General features: G+C 44.6%; 1 protein-coding gene across 1 annotated transcript in view; it reads right to left on the reverse strand.

Moving 5' to 3' along the window:
* Nucleotides 1-19,854, reverse strand: part of CCNC (cyclin C) — a 236,461-nt gene extending 216,607 nt beyond the window's left edge. The window contains exon 1 of the mRNA XM_056856296.1: nucleotides 19,849-19,854. The gene's annotated coding sequence lies outside the window, so the exon portion shown is untranslated. The remainder of the gene's footprint in view (nucleotides 1-19,848) is intronic.
* Nucleotides 19,855-20,395: the final 541 nt, after the last annotated feature.

Raw genomic sequence — 20,395 nt, forward strand, 5'->3', positions numbered from 1 at the left:
CACTGTTTCTGTGCAGCCTCCCAGGCTGCAGAAGCCTCGGCTTCTGTACCCTCCACCGCTTCCTGCCATGCCCGCTCTCAGCTCCCTCTGCACCGTTCTGCAGTAGCAGCCCCGCCAGCCTGCCTGGCCAGTAAACCTTCCCTCTTTTCTTAAATTCTCTCCCTCTTTTCTACACTTTTCTCCTCCTTCAATTTGCTCTCTTCCTTTCATGATTTGCCTTCATCTGTCTCCCCCTCTTCTAATTCCCCCCTTTATTTTTCAATCTTTGTCTCAGCTCCTCATCCCTAGTTGGCAACTTAGAATGTACTAAATGGTAATGTAGCAGCCTCTCCCATTATCTCCCCCAAAGAGCACTCCACTCATCTGGGACCAACCTGTTGGTGATCCCTGGCCCAAGACAGATCTGGCTGTCCTCAACCAGAGCCAGTGCTTTTTTGCCCCTGGCAATAGCCTGGTGGAAGTCTCTCTCAAGTGAGACCCAGGACCTGTGGGATCTGACTCAGTTCTGCAGGGCCTGTAAGATGGAGATGATCCACCACGCCTATGGTTGAGGGTAGCAATGGTGGTACATCAGTTGGCCTGCTTGCTGGACCCACTTAGGAAATGATCCTCTGCTTGTTATTTCTGTGCTGTCCCATTGTACTACCCCATCTGACTATTGCTGCTGCTGTGTATCTTGTTAAGGGAGATTTGAAGGCACCATCTTTTAAGTATGTTAGATATGTTCTTAATTTTCAGATTTAGAGATATATTGGTTATATTGTTGTATGTTTGTTATTACATGGAATATTAGCCACTCTAAGTCCAATTCCTTTGGGAAGAATGGGATAAAAATCAAACAAATAAACAAATAAGTATTATGAAAAGAAGAAGCAAAAGAAGCAGAAGAAGAAGCAGCAGCTCCAAAGCAGCTTTTTTTAGGTTCAGCTTTCTTGGGTTTGGCTTTCCCCAGGCTTTTCCCTATGGGAATTTTTTTGGGAGATCTGGTGCAGGGGCATTTTTCAAGGCAGAGTTACCAAATGTTCAGGGTAACTGCAAGGGACTCTCCTTGCAAAATCAATCCCAATGATCTCAGTACTTTTCATCCAGTACTGCTACATAATCAATTTTCCCTTGCTTTTGAGCTAGGGAAAAGCGTGAGCGTAAACGTATAGATTTGTTATTGATTTACTAACTAAAGATTTATTGTGAACATTTTGGGGAACTACAGCCTACTTCATCAGATGTAAGAAGTGTGTCCTATATTGGTACATATATGTATGTGTGTACAAATATAAAATTACAACACTAGACACATGATTCGGATCAGGGTCATACAGGGAAGCAGGTGGGATCCCTGCAGTATTAGAAACAGGTGCCTGGGTATGAAGCTACATATCTGTTCTATTTCAGTATAACAGGGCACATTAAGTCCTCACAGGGTCTTTGTGGAGATGAAATGGAGGAAGTGAGAACTATGTATGCCACTCTGAGCTTCTTGCAGGAAGGTATGATAAATATGCAAGATCCAGTATGATAAATCCCTACTCCGTCATAAATGTTACAGAGTGCCTTGCACCAGTCTCTCGCTCTCTCAAACTGATCTACCTCACAGGGTTGTTGTGGAGATAAAATGGTGAGGGAAGATCCATGTACACCACCCTAAGCTCCTTGGAAGAAGTGTGAGATTAAAATATATACACAGATAAACATTTGAGGAATACTTAATGGCTGTCATTGTGTTGGTTTGTACAGTCAAAGTAGATGAAACAAATAAAACAAGTATAGTATAGTTTGTAGAGTGTCACAGTGAGTGATGATGACATCACTTCTGGTTGAAGAAGTAGCTATGTTCCTATTTTTGTTTTGCTGCTCACCGGAGGGAAAGAGGGCAACAGAGGGTGGGGGCCGGAGCTGCCTCACCCTTGGTGGGCACCAGGCAACTCTGTTGCAAAACGATTCAACTCCTTGGCTTTAACAGAATGGTAAGGGTCAGAATGTATCCTTTTAATAACTCAGCCAGAAAATTTCAGTTGATAGTATAGTTTATGCTAAATAGTTTACTTTAATTAAATTAGAAAAGACCTTTCTCATTCAGTGAAATTGTAGAATGCATGCATGATTTTTCTTCACAAGTGATGGAAAATATGGTTAATTAATTTGTTGAAAAGTCTTCTTTTGTTATATTCAATAAGTGTATTAGTTTTGAGACATTCATATGTGCCAGACTAGGTTCATGTTCACCTCCTATCAACATTTTTTCAAAGGAAGTATAACATTTCTGTGGAAAATGTCTCCTACATATTCAATGAAAAACCAAGTGATTTCAAGTTCCATTACGCTTGATGAATCTATTCATATAGCTTGGGGAGGGCAGAAGCCTCAGCAGGGTATAATACCATATGGTCCACTCTCCAATCAGCCATTCTGAGAACCTATGCAATCTATACATGATCTACATATAGATCTGAGATCTATATGCAATTTTTTAAAACAAAAACTGGGATTCTGCCTGCTCTCAAAGGGAGAATTTTAATTGCCTCTAAACTGGGGACACTTTTACTTTCTTCTGCCTGAAACTTAGAGGAAACTTGGGGGAAGAATCCTTGGGATATAATCATCCCTATTGGTAGGGGATAATTTACACTCATAAATGCTTTGTTCTTTCTACACCACTGGAAACAACTATTGTATTTATTTCTTAATATGACTAACATTAAATTCAATACCAAAGAACTCAAGACAAGGTTTAATCATCACGAAAGAACTGAATCAGATTATTTTTTGCACATGCCTATCAAAGTCCTCACCCCTATAATCCTTCCTTGACTGAACACTTCCTTCCTGCCAGCAGCTGACAACCTCTCATGTTCCTGGTCGAATGTGAAATAGTGCCTCAGTCCTTCATGGCTCCTTTCTTCTTCAACTCTGCCCCTCAACCAGCCACGGTTTCCTTGAAATCTCTGTTTCTGATGCTGTTATCTACTTTGTCTGTTTATTAGTCTCCTTAGAACTAATATTTTCAATATTCACTCATAACATACAGTCCTTTCTACCTTTCAAACAGCTCTGAACTGGATGGCCCAGAGGAGCCTGATCATGTCAGATTTTGGAAGCTAAGAAGGGCAGCACAGGTTAGTACTTAGATGGGAAACCATCGGGGAAGTCTGGGGTTGCTACACAGAGAAAGGCAATGGACAACCACTAGGGCTGTGCATATTGGGTTTACCAAAAAAGGCCTTTTCAGCTTATTTGAAGTTTAATTTCAGCTGAATATTAAAACTGGGAATCAAGCCTAAAATGGATAGCTGATCACCCAAAAACGTTGAATAGGTTTTAAGCTTTTTTTGGGTTTGGCTTTCCCCAGGCTTTCCCCTATCGGAATTTTTTGGGGAGATCTATGGGGGGGAATTTTTAAAGGTAGAGTTACCAAATTTTAGGGTAACTGCAAGGGACTCTCCTTGCATGAACCCCAAAGGTTGGTAAAGTTTGGGACAGGGCCCCCAATTTTATGGCCCCCCAAAGGGATCACCCCCATTCTCCATACGAAAGGATTGTAAAAAAAAAATCCCAATAAACCCAAACCTGAAATTTACCAGAAAAAAAAAATTTTTTTTTGCACAGCCCTACCAACCACATTTGTTCATCTCTTGCCTTGAAAACCGTATGGGGTCATCATCAGTTGGCTGCGACTTGATGGCACTATCCACTACTAGAAGAAGCAGAAGCAGAAGAAGAGTTGGTTTTTATATGCCAACTTTCTCTACCACTTAAGGAAGAATCAAACCGGCTTACAATCACCTTCCCTCCCCCTCCCCACAACAGACACCCTGTGAGGTAGGTGGGGCTGAGAGAGTGTGACTAGCCCAAGCCCACCCAGCTGGCTTCATGTGTAGGAGTGGGGAAACCAATCCAGTTCACCAGATTAGCCTCCACAGCTCATGTGGAGGAGTGGGGAATCAAACCCGGTTCTCCAGATCAGATTCTACTGCTCCAAACCACCACTCTTAACCACTACACCATGCTGGCTACCCTTAAACCAGGTCTACACAACCTCTTATTCAAAAAGCCTAACGCAACCAACTAGTCATTAATTGTAACCTGCTAGATTGTTGGTCTTCCTTTTGCTGGCAGGCAGTTATCAAAACTAAAACATTATCAAAACAAAAGTCCAGTAAGCTGCACTTTAGTAGCTGGGTAATAATTTATACAAACCTGCCTTAAATGTTTTGAAGTTTCTTTTCAGGATCCCTTCTGGCCCGAGTTTCCCATCTACTGTACATGCATTCTGACAGCTTCCTGGATAGACCGCAATGTTTGTGAGTTGGGTGGTTTTTACAAGCTCAGTCACTTTGCCTTGAGGCTTTGCTGCTACGTGGGCAATACAAAATAAACTAACAGCAATTCCCTCTTCTTGGAAACTGGCTTAAAAACTAGCCGATAGTGCCACCTGCTGCTTGGCTTCATTCCCAAAGTTTAACAATTCCACGGTGGTTCAGATACAGCATGCTTCTAAGCACACTGCGATGCTTCAGACCATGGATACGCCAAGATATTTTCTGTTATCTACTAGGTAGTCCAAAACACTCTTTGTTTATATGATGCATTTCTTTCCTTTCTCCAAAGAGCTCAGATATCCTCCAACATTTAGCAGCTGAAAACAGAGACACGTTTGTAATAAACTTTTTTTGTATACTTTTTTAATATACTTATATACTAACAACCCATTCCTGAGGTTTCTGGGCGAAACCTCTTAGGAAGCGGCATGGCCCCGCCGCCAGCGTAAGTGCGTGTAATCGTGTGATTACATGCACTTATGCTGGCGGGGAGGCCAGTCCTGCTGGCGGCCAAGCACTGCGGGACTGCGCCTCACCCCTCCGCCGGTGCAGCCTATCTGTGGCACAGGCCATGGCGTAGAGAGGCTGCGCTGGCGCAGGGGGGTGTTCCGGGGGCAGGCCGGGGGGAGGAGCTGCCGGGTAGGCGGCTTCCTATCCCGTTTCGGCCTTGCCACTGCCGGCGGGAATGGCGGCTTTTGAGCAGGCACAGCCTCGCTGTTTTCCCGTTGAAAACTAGAAAAACCTTGAAAAGGCTTTTTTCTTTTCCGTGGTGTGCGTGAATCGCCTTGGCACACCGTCAGCTCAGGAATGGGCTGTAAGGATCACAGCCCAAGGGCCTCCCTTCACAAGTGTTACATATTGCTGAAGGTTCTGTTCCACTTGCTGTAGTCTTTCACTTTTCTACAGCCTAGCCTTCAAAAGCCGAGAGGGTGCTTGTACTTGGCGTTAAAAATATGAGAGGGAAAAAAACAATCGACTGTCAGAATGCATTTGTTGAAAACATGTGTGAAGAGAAAGGGATTATGGCAACAGACTTATACACATTCAGTGGAAGCTTGGGACAAAGCAATTGCACATGCAGGGCTCTCCATCCAGAGAAAGCCCTCAGCTCTGTAAAGACTTTCTATTGAATGTGTTTAGTTTGGGAATGGGAACACCATCAGAAACCTTCTCCTGCCCATGTGTGTTTTGCATATGCTTCAAGCGATCAATATGTCAGCAGATCAAAATCTACCCCAGCAGAACTATGATTACCTTCCCAGAACTGCTAGAGACTGGGGGAGTGGGCTGAATCCTGAAGAATGACAACTCTGGCAACTTACAGCTAACAACGTTTTAAATAAACCATCACCAAATGGCTAAAAGGGCAGTCTCTGGTCTAGGGTTGCCATCCCCCTGGTGGATAGACTATAACCCAATGAGCAGCACGAGGGCTCAATCTTATCAGTCTTCCAGTACAATGTTTATTCAAAAATCATAAACATACATTCTCAAATTCCTAACATACTTCCTAACACTAAACTAATCTAACTTATTCAATAAACTATTCAATACCAATATAGAATCATTATTTAAAGGTGTACATTCACCACAAAGTGTTCAAGGTGTAAATTCACCATATTCAGACACAGGAAACAAAAATTCCTGTTAGTACAATATAGGCAGAGTACATTGTCAACAAGAGTACGTGCCCTCTAGATCTTGGCAGCGTTTCGTGAATATCTTCTTCAGCTTGTTGATTAGCCTGGAGATCTCCTGGAATTACAACTGATCTCCCAACAACAGAGAACAATGCCTTTGGAGAAAATGGCTGCTTTGAAGGGTGGATTCTATGGCATTATACCCCACTGAGGTCCCTGCCCTCCCCAACCATGCCCTTCCCAGGCTCCACTACCAAATCTCCAGGGATTTCCCAACCTGGAGCTGGAAACCATACTCTGTTCAATGCGGTTTCTCTGTTCAGTAGGGCCCCTGGAACACAAGCTCCAAGGATATAGACATTCCTGTGAATACCGTTAAGGTGACACATACAAAATTTAATGCTCAAGACTGGAACCTGTCTTTGTCACCTTGAAAGCCAAAGCTTCAGCATTACCAGCAGATAATGCCTGCTGGAAATAGTGTTTTGTTGAAGCATTGGCTTAACTGTCAAGGCTACATTCCCAGCAGAATTTGAACCAGTGCTCTTTGCATTTAAGACCTTATAGTACAGTCCTTCTGTTACTGACATGTGTCAACAGCTGTATAGTTCTGACCAATTTTTACTGGGTTAGTATCATTTCTTAGATGTTCATATTTGTCCACAGTTAGAAACTGATTTCATCTTGTTCCCAACACACTACTCAACATTCCATATATTCACTTTATTCCCCTGTATTATCTGCTTTGAGCCTAGCTGAACCAGAGCCTCTGTTTGACCACAGGACAAGAAGAGTTGGTTTTTATACTCCACTTTTCTCTACCATAAGGAGTCTCAAAGCGGCTTACAATCGCCTCCCCCTCTCCCCAACAGGCACCTTGTGAGGTAGGTGGGGCTGAGGGAGCTCTGAGAGAACAGTGTCTAGCCTAAGGTCACCCAGAAGGCTTCATGTGGAAGAGTGGGGAATCAAACTCGGTTCTCCAGATTAGAGTCCACAGCTCTTGACCACTACACCATGCTGGTTCAAAAACCAAAAGACAGGAGACCAAAAGTAGGTGTCAATTTTATGATCTGCAAAAATCTGGTCTACATTTTTATGCTGTAATGGGGTTTTAATATCTTTTAATTTTTTTATTATCTTTATTTTGTAAGCTACCACAGGCAGGTTCCTGGACAGGTGGCATATTTCCCCCCCTAAATAAATAAAATAATAAATAAAAATGAGGATGTTACCTGAAGTAGGGCTGTTGAATTAAAAAAATTCGGTATAGTTCGGATTCGGCTGAATTCGGCCTGTTTAGATTCGGGATATGCCGAAGTCCGAACTCTCCCACTTCGGGTCCATGCAATTCGGCGGGAATTCAAAGTTCGGGAAAAAAATTAGGCTGAATAAAGCCTTTAAAAACACAACTGCGCCTTTCCGCGGCTCTGGGGGGGCATTTTGGGGGGTAGAGGTCCCAAACTTTCAGCAGAGCTTCAAAGGACGTTTCTTGAAAGACCCCCCAAGTTTTGTAAAGATTGGGTCAGGGGGGGCTGAGATATGGGCCCCGAAAGGGGTCCACCCAACCTTAATGAGCATGTCTGAGCAGAGCTTGCTGCCCACGCACAAAGCTCCCAGCCCCGACAAACAGCTGAGAGGTTTGAAAAGAATTGCAACAGTAATGCAAAGCAACTCGACTGCATAGCAACACAACCTTGTAAGCAACACCTTTGCAACTGTGCAAAGCAACACCTGACACCTGGGAGTTTGCAAACCATGGAAAAGGACAGAGGCAGCTAGCTATGCATAATGAGCAGGAGGGGTGGAATTTCCCCTTTTGCATCGGACCCGGGACCAGGCAAATGCATTCTTTAAGTCACCATTTGAAAACCAGTTTTGAGCAAGCATCCAAATAGACCTAACCGCTCTTATGAATGAGGGAAAACCTGAAGACACACAACTGAAACCCCCCCTCAAACCAGGGAGAGAGAGACTCGAGGGGGAACACGCACCCCAGGCAGAACCGGCAAAAGCCCCCTTTGGCTTCCCCCCCACCCACAGAAACTGCTCCCTCCCCCCCACACACAGACTCTGCTTCCCCCCCACACACACACACACAGGAGAAAAAGTATAGATTAAAGCCCCCAAAGGGGTCTTACTGTGGCTGTCTTCTGTTTCATCAGGAGGGGTGGGAGGAAAACTGGGTAATCCAAGAAGATTCCATTTAAGCAGGGGACGTTTTGCTCTGGAGATGCATACAAGATCAGCTGATCCATGGAAAGGGGAAAGCCCATATCTCGGGACCCCCTGACACAATGTTTACAAAACTTGGGTGGTCTCTTAAGAAGGCTTGTCTGAAGCTCCTCTCAAAGTTTGGGATCTGCACCCCCAAAAATGCACCCCTGCAGCCACGGAAAGAGAAAAGGGGGGAGCCGATATTTCTGCCCCCACTGAACCCATCTTTACAAAACTTGGGTGGTATCTTAAGAAGGATTGTCTGAAGCTATGCTGAAAGTTTGGGGGCTGTATCCCCAAAAAAGCGCCCCCTGCAGCCACATAAATGGAAAAAGGGGGGAGGGAAAAGGGGTGGAGCCCATATCTCGAGACCCCCTGACCCAATGTTTACAAAACTTGGGGGGTATCTTAAGAAGGTTCATCTGAAGCTCCACTGAAAGTTTGGGGTCTGTACCCCCAAAAATGCACCCCCTGCAGCCATGGAAAGAAAAAAGGGGGGAGACCATATCTCGGGACTCCCTGACCCAATGTTTACAAAACTTGGGTGGTCTCTTAAGAAGGCTTGTCTGAATCTCTGCTGAAAGTTTGGGGTCTGTACCCCAAAAAATACGCCCCCTGCAGCCACAGAATGGAGCGAATGTGCACAAGCACCCCCCCCCCCCACACACAAGGATTTCCCCCTCTCTCTCTCTCTCTCTCTCTCCCCGGCTGGGCCGCACATCAGCTGATTCCTCCAGTACTCAATCCTGACTGATTGGCCAGAAGAAGACCCAGCTTGGCCACCGATTGGCCGGGGGAGGAGAATGCTGCTTACTGACGATTATGCTGCTTACTGACGGCCTCGAATTGGCCGGATTTATTCGTGAACTCCCGAACTTGCTGAATTCCCTGCCATTTTTGAGTTCAGTTCGTCTCGAACTAAAAACCACCGAATCAGGGGAAATTCAGCTGTTTTTCAGTTCGGGCCGAACCGAATCAACAGCCCTAACCTGAAGCACTCTATCTGTTTCAAAATCATGAACAATGGAAGCCAGAGATGCAAAGTGCCGTCTCTTCTTATTGAAACAAGCCTTCCCTGTCACACCCCAAGTAATTCTCTGTTCCGACCCATCATTATCATGGTCTGGAAATGGCAGAGGGTGTGTGACTACTAATCCCAGGCCCCATCTGGCAGGTGTCCATGACTGTTGTACAGTCACATTCCACAAAGCACACTAGATAGGAATGAACATCCCAGTGGCTGATATTACTCAAGAAAGGAAGGTTGGTAAAAAAAATGACTCTAACTGCCCATTCCTGAGCCGAAAGGACGAAAGTCCTTAGAAGGCCAGGAAAGAACTTGCTTGAGCGGTTGGGCCCTCTACGCTGGCACCCATGCCACTTACACTGTCCAGGGGGACCCAGACGCCATTTTCCTGGCCCTGCTGTGGCAGTGCCTCCAAGGGACGCTGGCTGGGCCTCCCGCTGGCGCCCAGATGGCGCACTTCCATGCACTGTCCTCCCGGGGGCGTTCCCAGAGCGTTCCGTGGGGTGGAGCTGCCAGTAGGCAGCTTCCTGACCCCTTTCAGGCTGGGAACGCCCCCTCCGAAACAGCACTACTGTGTCAGCTTTTTGCTGGTGCAGCCTCACTGTTTTCAATGGTGCCAAATTCCCCATATTCTGAAAAACACACATTTAAAAGGCTTTTTCAAGCCTTTAAAGTGGCAGGGAACAGCTTTGGAGGCACTGCAGCAGCACCTCAGGTACGCCGTCCCCTGCTGCCAAAAAGCTCAGGAATGGGCTGTGAATCACTAATAGCAGCAGCAGCAGCAGCAGCAAAAAAAAAGAAGCGAAGGCTTTGGAGAGGCAGCAACTTCTCGAGTTGCCTGAAAACTCTTCAGTCTGAAAAAATGTTGCACCGGAACATTTCAGCATAGCCATAGTAAAGAGCATTTTGTTTTGTCACCTCTGCAGACTAGGTTTACTTCCAGATGACCAGTCTGGGAAACTTTTTGCCAGTGGAAAGAGTCTGGCTTCTCCTTGCAGGCTGTTGATGGGTCTCAAGTGACTATCAGAGGTATGTGTTGAAAGTAAGGCTTGAAAAATGTTTTGTGGGCTGGTGACTTTTGTGGACTGATTTTTGAGGCTGGACAAATATAGCCTACTTTTGTATCAACAGAACATTCATTGATATTCATTGTGACAAAAATATATTCAGATGGTAGAGACGCCGAGCAGCTTGCAACTCCAGATGGTTGATGAAGCCTGACAACAGTCAGCTTCACCCTATAGTGCATCTTGCTGAGACCGTCTCAACCTAACAGCTGTACAAGAACACAATGACAGAAGGGAGAACTTGACATATTTATAAACAAACATTACAATATTTCCTACGCTCTGGGGCACAAAGAATCATCTCTACGTCTAAAGCTGTGCTCCTTAACACCAAGTCAGGAACTAACATGCAAGAACTACCTTGGAGAATATAACATTAAGAACATAAGAAAGGCCACACTGGATCAGTCCAAGGTCCATCAAGTCCAGCAGTCTGTTCACACAGTGGTTAACCAGGTACCTCTAGGAAGCCCACAAACAAGATGACTGCAGCAGCATTCTCCGGCCTGTGTTCCAAAGCACCTAATATAATAGGCATGTTCTTCTGATCCTGGAGAGAATAGGTATGCATCATGACTAGTATCCATTTTTACCAGTAGCTATGAATAGCCCTCTCCTCCATGAACATGTCCACTTTCCTCTTAAAGCCTTCCAAGTTGGCAGCCATCATCACATCCTGGGACAGGAAGTTTAACACAATTTAACACTGGAAGCATCCTATCTCTAAGATGGTCTGGTTTTGTTCTAGTAGATTTTGAGGTCTGTCCTAAACTGGGCTACTCAGAATCCCACTCAGGTCTATTCAACAGGAGTTACTCCCAGAAAAATGTTCTTACGATTGCATAGTACATACTGATTTCAGGTGTATGCCATAAAGAAGTTGGTGCTGATTGGCACATTCCTATTACTAATCCATTGGACAAATGGTCTTTTCATGATTGCCCACCATACATGCATGTTTTAAAAGAACAGAAGCAGAGCTGCCTTCAATGATATAGTTTTCCAACATGGAAACCACTCCCAGGTACAGAGGCATGAAAGCAATGTGTAGGATATTAAGACTGATGATAGCACATGTTTCACTTAGGGTTGCCAACTGTCTGGAGAAAAAAAATCGGCCTGTCCCTTTAATAGGATGTTCCTTACCAAGTGGCATTCTTTACATCCATGCCACATAGCTGCCCGTCTCTATACATTATTCTCCTCTAAAAGGGACAGGCCATTTTTCTCCAGGCCTCTTGGCAACCTTACAAATACACAGCAAGCAATGCATGAATCTAAGATACGGACAGCATGAAACTATAGCAGATACTTCAAAAGAAGGTGACAGGTCGCCTAGATTCTACAACTGGTAATCAGCAGATTAACAGATTAATCTAAATCTCCTTCCAAAACCTGAGATATGATTTTTACCAAGTCTTAAAACTATTCCCAGACTGTACCATTTCAGGTGGTATGCAGGCGTTTGCATGCTTGAGTATTCCTTCATAAGTCTGGCTTGCACTGCAGTGCTATGGGAATTCTACAGCTTCCACTGCTAGAGGGGCAAGGCATCAAGTGGAGGTGACAAAGAGGAGCACTAGTGGTGAAGGAGAACATCAGCTGAATAAACAAGAGTGCTCAGAAGCAGCTGGTGATGTCCTCATCTGTGCCCATACTGATGACTACAGGATAGCCAGTGGCTGAATGGCAACATACTGCTGTACGAGTAGTCTGGTATGTCCATCACTACCACCTCACCCTGTCAGGTAAGAGCGCCTTCAGTTGTATTCAGTGTGTCCAAGCACACATAGTACCTCTGCTTTCACATGAAGAAGAAGATCTTCATATAGAACATTACCATATCACAGAGATGGGTTTATGTTGGCCTCTCTCTCAAGAGAATTATTTATGCAGAGAGGTTGATTAGGTTTTTTTTTTTTAGAGAGAAAACTTCCAAACCTGCAAAGCCCCATGTAACAGGAGATGCTTTAATTCAATAAATGGTTGAGTGTAAATCATAAAGCTTGCCTCTTTTTCAAATGAAATACGAGGCTTCTATCACACCAGGGACTTTGGCTGTTAGTCTTTTTGCACACCAGCCAGCCAAGCATGGAGTTTGGGTGGGGTATTTATACCACCTCCATCTTATCAAAGCGGCCATTTACTACAAACTAGTCCACTCACCTACCCTTCTGAATTATGTGTGATTAACTGGTCTATTGATTAACCTGGGCAGGATTTCAAACTGGTCAGGAAGATATCAAACTGGCCAGGAAGATATTATTTTCTTACCTGGTCCACATTCTTTATGAATTTGGGTTGGATTATTAAAAGGTATGGTCTTTGGTTACACCAGGGGTCGGCAAACTCATTAGTCAAAAGAGCCAAATATCAACAGTACAACGATTGAGATTTCTTTTGAGAGCCAAATTATTTAAACTATATAGGTAGGTACACTATTTATTAACTTAATAAACTTTAATTAAAGTTTTAAGTCTTAATTAAACTATAGGTACACTGAATAAAACTTGATATCATAGTTAATGTGTGTGTGTGTGTAAAGTGCCGTCAAGTCGCAGCCGACTTATGGCGACCCCTTTTTGGGGTTTTCATGGCAACAGACCAACAGAGGTGGTTTGCCAGTGCCTTCCTCTGCACAGCAACCCTGGTATTCCTTGGTGGTCTCCCATCCAAATACTAACCAGGGCTGACCCTGCTTAGCTTCTGAGATCTGACGAGATCAGGCTAGCCTGGGCCATCCAGGTCAGGGCATCATACTTAACAGTGATCTTATTTATTGATAAAAATTAAATTGTAAGTCCCTGCCATTTCCCCCTCCCCGTCCGGAGTCCTCGTCTGGAGGCGTGGTCTACCGCCATAAGAGCCTATTGGTGGACCCGGCCTCCTGCTGAGTCCCACTGGGAGGCCAGGTCTACCCATTGGCTTTCTTGACAGTAAACCTTGTCTCCGGAGGCCCATAGAAGCCAATTGGTAGACCTGGCCTCTGAAGGGGGACTTTCCCCCCCTCCTCGGAGTCCAGGTCTACCACCAAGAAAGCCTGTGGGTAGACATGGCCTCCCAATGGGACTCAGCCGGAGGCCAGGTCTACCAAAGGAAGCCCGCCCTGCCCAACAGCTGATAGGTGGGGGGGGCAGGAACCTCCGAGCCGCCCACCCAGCAATCATGTGGCTAGAGGGGAGGCTTTAGCCTCCCAACCATTGAGGGGAAGGGAAAGGGGTCTCGGCCATTCTCCACGGCGGGGGGGGGGGGAACAGCGCACCCACTCTCTCTCTCTCTCAGGCTCGCCGGCTCCTCAGCCCGGCTGCCGGCGCGAGCGGGTGCAAGAGCAGGGGCTCTGAACTAAGTTCGGAGAGCCGCACTCAATGGCCCAAAGAGCCACATGCGGCTCTAGAGCCGCAGTTTTGAGACCCCTGGGTTACACTGTCACTAGGGTTGGCAGGAATAGTACAGGTTGCTATAGTGTTGGTAAGATTATTTGAAGAGCACTCTGAGGCATCCATGGATGAAGGGCCCTTCACAAGCTAGCCCATTGTTGGCTGGAATGGCTGGATGGGTTGGGGAAGGGACACCTTTGCTGCTGAGGAGCCTCAGCCAAGACTTTAGTTGCTTGGGTGGTATGTGTGGGCAAGATAGGCTTACCAACCTCCAGATAGGGCCTGGAGATCTTCCAAAATTACAACTGCTCTCCAGACTACAGGGATCCATCCCCCTGGAGAAAATGGTAGCTTTGGAGGGCAGACACTATGGCATCACATCCCTGTAGAGCTCCCTCCCTTCCCCAAACTCCACCCTTCCCAGGCTCCACCACCAAATTTCCAGGAATTTCCCAACCTAGAGGTGGCAATCCTAGGGTGAAAGGGAGAAGACCAACTCTAGGTCTTTTTGGTTAACTCATCTGCTTTAGAGCCTTTTCAGTATAGCTTCAGCCAAAACTATGGGACAGAGGCTGCTGTGCTTGCTTTAATTGATGACCTCAATCTGAGCGCAGTGAAAGGCCATGTCTCTTTGATGCTATTATTGGACTTATCTGCAGCCTTTGATACAGTAGATCATACCATCTTATTGAAGCACTTGGAAGCAGAAGTAGGTATCAGGGGATGCCTGCTAAATTGGTTCAAATCATGAATCGGGCTCAAAGGGTTGATGTTGGAGACCAGTTGTCATCATGGTTGGTTCCAACTCTAATTCCTGTTGCATTGTTCATTGAATGTCCCTCCCTATCAATTGCATTGACTCACTCTGTGTAATCTGCCTTGTGTCCAAGTGAGAAAGGCGGACTGTTAATAACATACATAAATGAAAATAGTTTGGATGTGCATCCTGGGATAAACAAAGCCAATGATAATACTGTCCAAGCCTGGAGCCAGGTTGGATTTGCCTGCAGCAACTTGCATTTAAAGCAGGCAGTGCTTGATTGGTGCTTCAATCTGTAGAACTGCCAATAATAATAATTTAAAAACCAGTTTAACCAACAGACCGATCTCTTGTATCTTCACTAATGCAATGTTGCTTTTCCTACAATTGATGGTGCTTTGTTTATAATTCGATAACTATGTGCATGTTCTTTTGGCTTGTTCAACAATGCTGTCATTCTGTACAGCATCCATTTTGGCCTGGTTTCTGTTCAGAAATAAGCTGACATCGTGTCAGGAAGATGAACATTAAGAGTCACATGGATCCAGAAAACTTCATCTTTGACAGTCCTTCAGAACAGCTAGCCTGGAAGGCAAGAATTTGCTTCCTTTTACAAGTCAAAACAGTGGTTGCAGGCTGGTGCTGTATAATCTATGCCATCTTTCAGTGTTACTGAGGGGAGAGATGAGCAAGGTCACTGAGGAGGGAGACTTGAGGTCGAAAGGAAAGGAGCAGGTTTCTCTGGGGGTCCAGCAAAATGACACCAGGGGCTATTAACAGTTTGCCTGTTCTAACCAGGCATTTTGTATGTCTTCTTCTGAATGTGATGAGGATCCCAGAGGGAAGCTTTGTCTGAGGGCCTGTAAGAGCTTTTGAGAACCCCGGTTATAAGAACAATTATACAAATGTGATGGCTACATTTGAAAAGAAAGTTTGATGAGAGTATCTGTCTACTAGAGACATCAAAATCTCAGAGAATCAGTGGTATCCTGCATATGACATGGCACAGAACATATTAAGGATAAAGTACTCCCAGAGAAAAATGAAAGAGACCAGGAACTGTAAATCTAAAAGAAGTGTCCAGTAAGCAAATGCACAGACTGAATATATGGGAAACATTCTACACACACAATAAATAAATAGAAATCTTAAAAGGCAGCATGTACAGTGTTTATATGCTCCTGATGCACACCAAAAGGGGGTTATACAACTAATGTCACAAGCGCAGGAAGAAGCAGAGCATTCTGCAACAGCCTGTCATACTAAGATAGTAAGAAAAATAACTTGTGGAAGTCCAGAGTTACTTTTTCAGGTATCTATTGTTCATGTTAGCAGAATCAGTCTGGAGGAAAGCACAAGACCACTGACTTTTGAACTGATTCAGAGGCTAACATAACTCTTAATACCAAAGGGAACATATTCTAGCCTTGAACCATCTACTATGCTGAGACTTGGATACATTATTGTAAATAGTATGGGGCAATTCCCTACACAAACATTACACAAGGGCAAACTCTTCTATTTCAATTTGTATGTGATGATTAGAGGAATGAATGCAGATAACCTACTTAGCCACAATGAAGGTACCAAGATCAGACGTCAGAAACATAGATCAAGTTGGAGAATGTGTTTGGAGGTCTTAGACTCCTAAAAAGAGGATCCATTGATATTATTTTGAAGGGTATAGCTGAACCATATGGTTTGCATTCAATTCAGAGGATTCCTGTTCTAACAGACTACTAAGTTGAAACTGAATGGAAGAAAGAGCCATAACTGAGAAAATAATAGCACCAACTGCATGATGCTCATGATATAGAAAAATGGGGAAATTACATTTAAGAAAACTGTATAAAGCAGTTGTAAGAGAAATGGCTTATATTGAAGTATTTCCACCCATTCACTGCCAAGGTAGTAACTGCAGCTGTATTCTTTATCTGTGCACACAGAACAGGAGCCTGAGAATTATTTGAAAATATATCAGAGTCCATAACTCAAATCTTTCAAAATATCACCAATTCAGTCAAGGTGCTAGCAGAACTGAAGAAAGCCTTTCAAAAAGAGGATCTTTAAAAATATCCCAGCTAGGCAAAATAGCAACAATAAAAAAGAAACCTCTTCCTATTATTTCAAATAGACCATGTCTATTTGTACCTCGAGACTGGAAAATAACAGCCAAGTGTTTTTGACAGGTACATTTGTATAGGCAAAAAGTCCAGAATTAAGAGTAAACTTTGCCAAAGATCCAGATATTCTAGTTTATTCTACATGGGAGAAGGAGTACAGCCGTTGAAAGGCTGTGTTCCGAATTCCCACATCTGCAAGGCAGTGGTCTAGAAGATCATAATCGACCATGTCAAAGGCTGCTGGAAGATCTAATAGGATCAGCAGCCCTGGTACACCTTGATCCATCTATCAATGGAGATCATCTGTGAGGGTGACCAGAACCGTCTCCGACCTGTGGCCCGGGCGGAAGCTGGACTGGAATGGGTCAAAGGCCATTGGGTCCTCCAAGAATGCCTGAAGCTGTTCAGCCACCACTCTCTCAATCACCTTACCCAGGCAGGATAGATTAGATACTGGACTGTAGTTGGCCAGATAATTTGGATCTAAAGATGTTTTTTTAAAAGAGTGGATGACCACTGCCTCTTTCAAACCCCCTGGGAAGACCCCTGTACTAAGAGACAGGTTAATGAACTCAACCAGGGGTCTTGCACCTCATCTCCACTGGCCTTGACCAGCCAGGATGGGCATGGATCCAAGAGGCAAGTGTTGGGCCTCACAGCCTTCAGGACCCTGTCAACCTTGGCCTGGGTCTGGGAGAACCAACCAAAGTGGTCAATGATGATATAGTCTCAAAGTAACAGCAGAGAGCCGTCAGCATAAGAAGGAGCTTCCAGGATTGGACCCCAACTCTCACTTAGGGATAAACTGTCAGATAGAAAAGCCTTTGGGGCTCTCACCAGGGGACAGACCACTAACAGGCAAGCACAACTCCCCAGACACAGTTCCAATTGGCAGTACAGCTCTAAGCCCTGCCCGATCAAGATGGAGGTTGCATGGTTGCAGCACCAAATGCCAAGCACTCCCTGGATCAACAGGTGAACTCTCTTGCAGTCTAAGAAGTGTGACGGCCAACTTTTCGGGGGGCTCCAGCTCAACTCCAACTCAGGTACTGCCGGTATTACCAGTCAATTTATTTCTAATTTAGGGGAAAACACCAGAAGGAGGGCAGGAGCTCGTTGCTCCTACTGCGGTGCCATCTTTATCTATTAGTCCATTGGGTGTCTGGAAGGGCAGGAGGGGGGCTGATGGTAAGTGGTCCCCCCACAGCGGTATGCTGTATAATGATGGAAACAATGTCTGGCACAAGCAGCCCCTATAACTGACCTACTTTTCACCTTGCTTGCCACTAACATTGCACCACTAACCTACTTTCCAGCCAATGGCTTCGCATTGTCTTTTTGTGGTTAGCAGCTCTTTTAGAAACATGCTACAATGCTCTTGCTAACCTCTTGTTTTCCCATTAAAATCTGTTTGATTTCAAGATGAGGTATTCCTGATTCTGAACACTTGAGGCTTCTCAGGACAAGATTCATCAAGGTCATCAGGGCTATATTAACATATACTGACACTTGATACTATGAAGGCTTTAAAAGGGGGTTAGACAGATACATAGAGGATAGGGATATCAATGGCTAATAGCATGGTTGCCAGCTGGTGGCTGGCACCTGGTGGGGGGCACGGACATGGATGGCACCGGCATTGTACATTTTGACAGCCCTTCCGGGGAGAAACTGGAAGTGACATCACTTCCAGGTTTCTCCCAGAAATGACATCACACCACACTTGACCCAGACAATTTAAAATATTTCTTTCTTGCTGCCCAAAGGAGCAGCAACGAAAAGAGAGGGTTGTTGGTGGGAGACCTGGCAACCTTGGTTACTAGCCATGGCGACTAAAAGGAACCTCCATATACACAGGCAGCAACACTCTGAATACCCTTGCTAGTAGGCAGCGTTATGGGAAGGCTTCTATGCTTGTTTGTTTGGCCCTCCAGAAGAATTGCTTGGCCACTGTGTGAGACCTTAGGCTGGACTAGATAGACCACTGGTCTCATTCAGCAGACTTTTCTTATGTTCTCAAGTGATTATCTCATATCTTTACAAGATTCTGTGCTGTCCCCCCAAGATTTATGCACACACACACAAATGAGGTCACCGGGCAACCCTACTTTAACTGTATGTTTCTTTATGTTGTTGTGGCAATAATGAAAAAATCTTTCAGAAAGTAAATAAGAAGTAAATTAACAAATAAAATAGATACGATAACACTGTAGTTAATGTAAGAAAAACCCAGCACAGAAAAACAGCACTTGCTAAAATGGCCTTGGCAGTGAAATATTATTGTATTATGACAGATTTTTAAAGACACAGACATCTAATTGCATAGCTGCCTACTTATAATTATGCTTTCGAGCAAGAATTCTTAGGTTAATTTCTAGTGCTCTCTATCGCTTGTGTTGTTTTAAAGCCAATATGTCACTGTCAGATATACTGGGAACACCAGGAAGTCTGAGACAAAATTATATCCTTAGCAGACAGTTTTCTAAGCTAAAGTGGTACCATTTTGCTAACTGGGGAAAGAGCACTGGTAGAACTATTCTATCTTGAGTTGCATCTATTGAGTAGGATAATAGTTTCCTTACATGGGTTGAGAACAGAATTATGTTGTCATAAAAAAAATTACTCTTGCATAGCAAGGACATCAGCAGCAGAAAGGACAAAAAGTAGGCAGAGCGGGGGCATAGGAAGGAAGTAGACAGATGCAGCTGAAGTTTGGATGACTCCTGTGCTCAACCAGGGCTCATTCCTAGCCCCTGCAAAACTATAACATTGTGCCTCCAAGTGGGCTAGTGTAAGTAGGAGGCAGTGGTACAACACTGAAATCAATGGTATCAGATAACTGATGCCATTATACTTGTCCTCCTCTCTCTCTGCCCCCCAAAGTCCACTAATAGACAACAGTCCTACAACACCACATCATAAGGGTATGTAAGACTCAGCCAAGAGACTCTGATATCCCATATCAAGTTACATGGCATGAGTGAGGGCTACTTCATTCTGCCTATAGAACCTATAGCACACACGCAGAAACTTGGTGAGAAGGACACTCCTTAAAGGACACTTTGCACAAAGATGAATGGTCTGAGGCTCACAATAAAACAGGAAGGAATAGTGCTGATACTTGTCTTCTCTGAACTCTTACTATCCCTGGATTTCAGATACAAATACCTTGCAGGAACCCCAATTCTGTTGCAAAGAAAAGGCACCCCATACTGGTAAACCAGGAAGTGGGAGACCATGCCAAATAGAGGTACTCACAAACACAAACACCCTTTTTCATAAAGTTTGAATATTCAAACACCGATGGTCTCACTGTTTCTCCACCTTCTTTCTGCTATATGGGAAAAGAACACACAGTCTGAACAATTTTTCCTTATTTCATATGTAGTAGCAGTGTTTCCCATACAGAGCCATTGTGTCAATATGTAGGTTGCAGAGAAGTGGAGCCTATGAGGGGAAACCCCCCCCCCCCACACACACACCAATACTCATGACTTTTTCTTCCCTGCTGGATCAGAAAAAAGCACATCCCAATTCTAAGACCACCAGTGAGACTTACAGTAGCATTGACCAGTATAACGGTTACAGGTAGAGAACCTCAGCTGTCTTCCCAGTGGGAAGAAGGGTACAATAGGTGTACATCTTTGAATCATCCCGCTCTGGTTAATGGAGATAATAACCCAAGCAGTCTTGCTGCCATGACTTGGAAGCTGGAGAAGGGGCAGTTGGGAAATAAAGGACATTTAAAGCAAACTTTCATTGCTACACAGTAGAAGGTTATCTTCCTCCCATTGAAAATACCTCTCTAGGATATCCAGATTAGGTATTTTGCAAAACAAAGGTCACAGCCAGTTGTGTTGGTCCATTAAAC

The sequence above is a fragment of the Euleptes europaea genome, chromosome 10 (assembly GCF_029931775.1).
Source record: "Euleptes europaea isolate rEulEur1 chromosome 10, rEulEur1.hap1, whole genome shotgun sequence".
Lineage (NCBI taxonomy): Eukaryota > Metazoa > Chordata > Lepidosauria > Squamata > Sphaerodactylidae > Euleptes > Euleptes europaea.